This window comes from Neolamprologus brichardi, chromosome 10 (assembly GCF_056152115.1).
Source record: "Neolamprologus brichardi isolate AB-2024 chromosome 10, ASM5615211v1, whole genome shotgun sequence".
Taxonomy (NCBI): domain Eukaryota; kingdom Metazoa; phylum Chordata; class Actinopteri; order Cichliformes; family Cichlidae; genus Neolamprologus; species Neolamprologus brichardi.
Genome location: NC_142113.1, coordinates 4,184,892 through 4,192,674, shown reverse-complemented (window position 1 = coordinate 4,192,674; position 7,783 = coordinate 4,184,892). Strand labels below are relative to the sequence as shown.

Sequence of the window (7,783 nt, the reverse complement as noted above, 5' to 3'; positions counted from 1 at the left end):
CCCCTTCTAGACGACCTCCTTAACCTTGTTTTTGCTCCTGGGTTATTGTTTGGAGCTAAGAACAGGTACTGGTAGTCGGGAGAGGGAGGAGGGCAGACAAACGGCGGAGGGAAAGCCTGGTGGTAGCTCTGCCAGCTGTCAAAATTTTACCATACATATTTTGATACTCAACAATGTATGTGAACTGTAGATCAGAGTAGCAATTAGACCTTCATGATATATCACAGATGAGATGACAAGATAAAAAAATATATACTGAAGCAGTCGACAAAAACACGGAGCAGCAACAGCGGCCAAGCCAAACACAGGCACCATGTTTCAAGCCCCTCGATAGCTCTGTTGAGATACTCGCAGACTGAGAAAGAAGCACTCGCCATTGTGTGGAGTTGCGAACATTTCCATTTGTATGTTTATGGACATCCATTCACACTGGTGACCGATCACAAGGCACTCAAAATCATCTGGAATAACCCAAGATCAAAACCACCTGCCAGAATAGAAAGATGGGGACTGAGACTTCAGCCATATAACTTCAGAGTGGAATACAGAAAAGGTGCTGATAATCCAGCTGACTTTATGTCACGTCATCCAGTGCCAACACAGGAGAATGAAAGTGCTCGTGCATGTAAGGTTGCAGAAGAGTATGTCAATTTCTTCTCTTATCACTCCAAAAGCCATGACACTTCACGAGATAAAAACAGAGACTCTGAAAGACCAGGTTCTGCAGGAAGTCATCGGTCACATCAGGAACAACACGTGGCATCTAACAGATAAATCCCAGCATGCTGACATTTTGAAATCATTCAAACATGTTCAAAGTGAACTAACAGTAGCTGACTCATCTGACTTCATACTCAGAGGCACGAGGATAGTTATTCAAACTGTCCTACAAGAAAGAGCAATACAACTGGCACACGAAGGGCACCAGGGTATCGTCAAGACCAAAGCGCTGCTACGTACCAAAGTATGGTTCCCAGAGATTGATCGGAAAGCAGAATCTGCAGTTCAAAACTGTCTGCCATGCCAAGCTAGCACACCTGTCACACACACTGACCCTCTGCAGACGTCACCATTACCCGAAACGCCCTGGCACAGTGTCAGTGCAGACGTTTATGGACCGCTCCCTACGGGGGAAATACCTGCTCGTTATCACAGACGAGTATTCTCGCTATCCAGTCGTTGAAAGTGTACGCTCAACATCAGCATCTTCTGTTATCCCAGTCATTGACAAAGTGTTCTCCATGTTTGGAATCCCAAGGACAGTAAAAACTGACAATGGTCCTCCTTTTAACAGTGAGGCTTTCTCACAGTTTGCCGACTACCTAGGATTTCATCATCGCCAAAATCACACCTTGTTGGCCTCAGGCGAACGCCATTGCTGAGAGATTTACGAGAACCCTATGCAAAGCACTGAGAGTTGCCGAGATGCAGGGCACACCATGGAGACAGCAACTAAACATCTTTCTTCGTGAGTACAGATCTACATCTCATTGCACAACAGCAAGCTCACCAGCTGAAATACTGTTTCAACGCCAGCTATACACCAAGCTCCCTTTCGTTAACACCACTCCACGGAAGTGTTCAGACGCTGAAGTGAGAGCAAGGGATGATAGTGCAAAGATCAAGATGAAGGTGATCGCAGATGCAACTCGTCGCGTCAGACTGGGTGACACAGTGCTGCATCGCCAACCCAAGCACAACAAATTATCCACACCATACAATGCAAAACCCTATAAAGTGACTAAAGTTAAGGGTTCTGAAATTAAAGCTACAAGGGATGGACACTCAATTGTCAGCAATGCCTCATGCTTCAAGAAAATCAGACATGGACTTGAAGATGCCCCACCTGGACGACATGTCGACCCCGCCTTGACAGACAAGCCCAGATACCCAGTCAGATCAAACAGACGCGTACCTATGCATCTGTCTGATTACATCAGATCTAAGACTTGAATATCTGAGTGACCCGTTAAAGGTTACGCTGCGTGTAACATGTTTGTTGTTCCTGAATCTAACACTGTAACCAGTATTCTAGTGTTGAATGTTGATAGTGATTAGTCAGAGATCTGCGCAAATGCAGTGCTGTTTAAGTGATGTTTAGGTGTGGAGAAACTCAAGTAATAAGAACGTTCAGTAATTTTATTAGGTGTTGTTATCATAGGTTCAGATTAATAATTCACCTCACTGAGTACCTAAGTTTGTTAAAGAAAAAAAAAAGGAGGTGATTGTGATGTTTACAGAACTTTTATTTTGAAAGGTCGAATGTAAGGCAGAAGGAGGATATAGAAAAAGGAGACAACAGAAAACGGTAGATGAACAAGTTAGCGCTGCAGACTGTGTTGCCGCTGCAAGCCTGAGAATTAAAGAATGGAACTGAGAAAGACTGAAGGTGTCATCATTAATGTTTGAGGCATGCAAACATTACAGTACCGCTGAAAGCGGCCGTCATCCAGACGCAGCTCCTGGAGCAAATGGTGAAAACTCCAAAAAAACTTTAAAAAAAAACAGAAAAACAAAAAAAAAACATCCCCATTTTAAAATGTCATGTGACAATCTGATTGGCTTACGGAATGATGATGTCACAAGATGTGACATCATTAATACCTTTGATCCTTTGAAGTTCTGAAGTCTATAAATAGGGATCAGAAGCAGCAATTTTAAAGCAGTTTGTTCGCAGACTTCAAACGTTCAACACGAGATACATTTGCAAATATTTCTAAGCCTTTTCAGAGTCACTGTGCACAGGCTCCAACATGGGACGAAAACGCCGACAAAGAAAAATAAATAATGCTGCCTCTCCTTCGTGGTCTGGCCAGCCAATCTCTTCAGGAGAAATAACCATGGATGTTGTCTTATCAATCCAAAGGGCATTACAGGAAAGTCAGAAGGAAAACTCTGACCTCCATGACAAAGTTAAACAAATTGAAGAAGAGAAGCTTCAACTAGAGGAGAAGTGCAGACAATTGGAAGCACGAAATAAAGACCTGGAAGGAAAACAGCAACGGCAGCCTGATATAAAAATTATCAATGAGGGAATGAAGTTTGGTCAAGGACGAAAGAATTTTTTTTCCCGTATTTTTTCATCGGGAACACAGGGTGCTGAATTAAAAGAAACATCTGCCCAGCTTCAAGGAAAGAAAGCCACTATTGAGGAGATACAGATACTTCAAGGAAAGCTCGATGAAGCTGAGAAAACAATTGAAAAAATCCGCCAACAGAAGACTGAACAGGAAATACAAATGGAGCAAAAACTGAAAGAGCTTCTTGAAGAAAAAGAGAAACAGGAAGAAGAAAAACGTATTCTCCAGGACTTTGAGAGAAGGAATCTAGAACTGCGAGAATTTTGTAATGAAATGAAGGAAAAAACATCTGAACTGGAAAGAAAAAAGACAATACGATTGCAGCGCAAACTCAAAGACATGAGGGAAATGTGCGTTGATCTGGCAGTCAGGTTTGGTGAAACAGAGTTCAAAAATATAGAGCTTCTTGAAGAAAAAGAGAAACAGGAAGAAGAAAACGTATTCTCCAGGACTTTGAGAGAAGGAATCTAGAACTGCGAGAATTTTGTAATGAAATGAAGGACAAAACACCTGAACTGGAAAGAGAAACAGAAATACCAATGGAGGACAAACTCAAAGCCATGAGGGAAATGTACGTAGAGCTGAAAGTCAGGTTTGATGAAACAGAGTGCAAAAATAAAGAGCTTCTTGAAGAAAAAGAGAAACAGGAAGAAGAAAAACGTATTCTCCAGGACTTTGAGAGAAGGAATCTAGAACTGCGAGAATTTTGTAATGAAATGAGGGAGAAAACACCTGACCTGGAAAGAGAAAATGAAATACTGGAAAGACAATGTTCAGAGATGCAGTGTACGATCGATGGAATGAGGAAAAAACACTCAGAGCTCATGAATGAGATGTTGTTGAGGGTCAGTGACTTGAAGAGCCAAATAACTGAAATGCAGGCACAAAAGCAACAACAAGAGAAAAAATATGAATACCTGCTGCTTATGCATCAAGTATTCAAGAGAAAAATTGACCTGATAGAAGAGATGTACAAGAAAAAACAAGAGAGAAATACAGACATGTGCAAGGCAAATCAAATGGAGGAGGCAACATACAAAGACCCGGAAGAAAAGCCTAGAAAAGAACAAGCAGGATTAAAAGAAATGGAGCAAAGATGCAAGCAACTCGAGGAGCAAAATGCAGAAACAAACGATCAGTTGAGAACCCTTATCCTGGAGAAAAAAGCGCTCATGGAAAAATACCTGGAAATGAAGAAAAGAGGCGTCTGCTGGTTATTCAGATGATTTAGCCTCGTCCTCCTCCACCTGTGATCCATCTTAATTTTCACCTCTCATGTCCCCCCTCTCCCTTTCTCTCCTAACACATATTCCCTACCTTCTTAATCTTTTTTCTTTTTTTCCACCCTCACCCTCTCCCCCAACCAGTCCCAGCAGTTGACTGCCCCCTCCTGAGCCTGGTTCTGCTGGAGGCTTCTGCCCGTTAAAAGGCAGTTTTTCCTCCCCACTGTCGCCTAGTGCTTGCTCAGAGGGGATTGTTGGGGTTTTCTCCCCTTCCCCCTCCCCCCCCCCCCCCTTCATTTATTTATTTGATTGTTTAAGTTTCCTTTTATGTTGTTTCTGTAGTTACTTGTTTTACTTTTTTCAACTTATGTAACAAAATAATAAACCAATTGAATTTATCCTTTGAGTATTTTTCATCTAATCTTTACAGAATTAAGCTCTGTCTTTTATTTGCTTGTTAAAACTCCATAAATGGTGAAGTAAAAACCTGGGATATGGTTTAAAACATTGAAAAAGACTAACCAACTAGTCTAAAACTAAGAAACACTTAAATATTACATTAAATTGAAAACAGTTAAAAAGAGATATCCCTGTTCATAAATGTCATGTGATAATCTCATTGGCTTATGGAGTGATGATGACATCATCACTCCTGGAGGGAAAAAGGCGCACAAAAGTGGCAGGAAGACGAAGAAAAAACACGGCATAATGATACTTTTACGTTTTGAAATCTACAAAGGTTTGCACTGTGAGAATCAACTTGTGAGAACTGTGACTAATCTTCATGTGTGTGTGTAAAAAAAATAAAAAAATAAAGTGTATAAAGTGTGTGGCGAGGGGCTAGTTATTCTGAGAAACCCTGCTGCAATAAATGAGGGACCACTGTATATACTTTCTCTATGAGTCTCCAGGTGAAGGCACAGCCATGAAGTCGTCCACTAGACAGTCCCAGATGGCCGTCGCTACCTGGGGGATGATCTGGCACACCGTGGACACACCGACTCTGTAACTGAACGTGATGGTCCTGGAGGAGACCCTGGTGTCAAGGAACCTGGACAAAATTGTTCAAAATTAGTATTACGTGTACTGCAGTTGTAAAATACATTATTCAAACTCTAAAATACTTTTGCGATGTCAGATTTAAATTACAAAACATAAATCTTGACTAAAGATGAACCAAACTGTTCACAGAAAGGCTGGTGACCCCTGTTATACAGTCTGACAGCTGCTGGGATTATATACAAATATTCAACTATACCAGAAATAAACCAGGTCTAAATAAAAAAAAAGGAGTGAGTATCACTACAAAGATTAACCCACAGTGGTCCTCATACCACAGTTTGATATCAGCAAACACCGAGAGCATACACTGATATGACACCAAAGCCATGCTATCAATGCAAACACTGATAACATGGCATAAACGAATTAAATCGGGACTTGATGAGACCTTTTGAGTAGGGCTGGGCGATATGGCCTAAAATCCATATCGCAATATAATTTGAAGCATGTGCGGTAACGATATATATCACGATATAAGCCAAATAACTATATATGTAAGATTTAAATGTGCTGTTGCTCACAAGTAAAATGTGAAATAATCAGCAGCTTGTTTTGATTTAAATATTTATTTCCCATAATAAGTTCAACAGGGCAGATGTACTTAAAATGAGGCTTCAGTTTAGGCAAAATAAAGGCAAATATTACAAACTACACAAAAAGTAGCCGCTAAAGCCTTTAAGTTTCAAAATAGAACAAACAAAACAGACTACTAAATTGTCAGTTCCACTTAGAAACAAAATATTAATTCTAAAAATAAATCTTAGTTTATTTTACAGAAGAAGAGACAAAATTGACTAACTTATAATGTTGCTTTGGAAGCGCTGTCTGAGAGACATGTTTATGTTCAAGGAGTTGGTAACGAGGATCCATTACCTTAATTAGCTGCTTGAATCCTTCATTGTGGACCGTGTTTATTGGTAGCATGTCTTTAGCAAGACAGTAAGCTATGGCATTCGTTATGTTGCTATGTCTCTTAGCTTTTTTCTCATATGGTAAGACGCTGGAGAAAGCAGACTCAATTGACTGTTGCTGCTTCACAGGGATTCCCCTGGTTGTTTTCGACGACAATTTACAGTGCGCGTTACTCTGTTTTTTGTCAGACTTCAAATAGCCGAAAAACCTCCACACTACGGAACTTCTCTGGTCTTTCCTTTCGACAATCTCTCTGGCATTGGAGCCGTCATCTGTGCTCTCTTCGGTAACTTGGTCACCTAGACTTTTCTCTAGTCGGAACACTCATTTTCTCCATTACCCGGCCGCACGGCGGCGGGCTGCTTCCCAAACAAATACACATGCGCGGCTTGGCACTTGAGCTGTACGTAACAAGTTACGTGACGTGACGCTGCGGCTGTGATTGGTTAAGCTCTGCACTACTTAATTTGTATTGGCTATTCGTTTTTATAAGAGAGGAAGAGAGAGAGAGATGAGGTCTATCGCGATAGTTTAATTTTTCTATCGAGAAAAAGGTATTTCGCAATACATATCGTTATTGTTCTATCGCCCAGCTCTAATCACTGATATATATTCTTTTCTTCTGTATAACGTATTTTCCACACAAAAAAATCCTTTAATTTTCTCAAAAATCGAGAGTGTGCCTTATGTATGAATTCTGGTGACCTCGAACCGATTTCTGCGTGCAAAAATTGTTTAAAAAACGTTAAAAAAATGTTTTAGCACAACTTTGGTAAGCCGCACTGCTTGATGGATTGTCAGAGCATTACGGCTGCTGTAGTGAGGAGCTTCGCGGAGAAATCTGGGTCCAAAACTCCGTCCATTTCAGGTCCCAAAGTCAAACGAACACTAAGAGTTAAAAACGGTCTAAATTCTTTCATCTTTAATTAAATCATCAGCGTTGCTGCTTTATCTGGTGTAACAATTACATTTTACATCCATGAAAACAGAATTTATTAAATTTAACGGAGTTAGAAGTTAACAGGAAGTTAGCTCGCTAGTTTCCACCTAAACATTTCATACCATGTTCTGACAGAGACTTTTGAAACTAATTAAAACGTACAGCTCTGCTACCACTTCCAACATAAATGAAGACAGAAAACTAAACCGCAGTGGCGTTTGCAGGGTTACTGAAGTTGGATTACCTGGTATATAATGATGTGCTACGTGATTGCTAGCGACACAGCTATGTTAGCATAACATTAGCACAGTGAAGCTGGAGGATGAACGCCAACTTTTTTCCACCACGAGTTTTAAAACGAGTGCGCGGTACCACCAGCAGTCTCTGATCTAATGACCTTAAAGCCCGAGAAGATGTATGTGGTTTCAGCCGGTCAGATAAATATTGAGGAGCCTGACCATGTAGGGCCCTAAAGGTTAGAAGTAAAATTTTAAAATGAAACCTAAAATTTACAGGCAACCAGTGAAGGGAGGCCAAGACTGGAGTGATATGTGATCTTCTCTTTG

At 40.7% G+C, this 7,783-nt stretch overlaps 1 pseudogene; it reads left to right on the top strand.

The window, feature by feature from the left end:
- The first annotated feature begins 2,840 nt into the window (after positions 1–2,840).
- LOC148100797 (uncharacterized) lies at positions 2,841–4,306 on the top strand (annotated as a pseudogene).
- Positions 4,307–7,783: the final 3,477 nt, after the last annotated feature.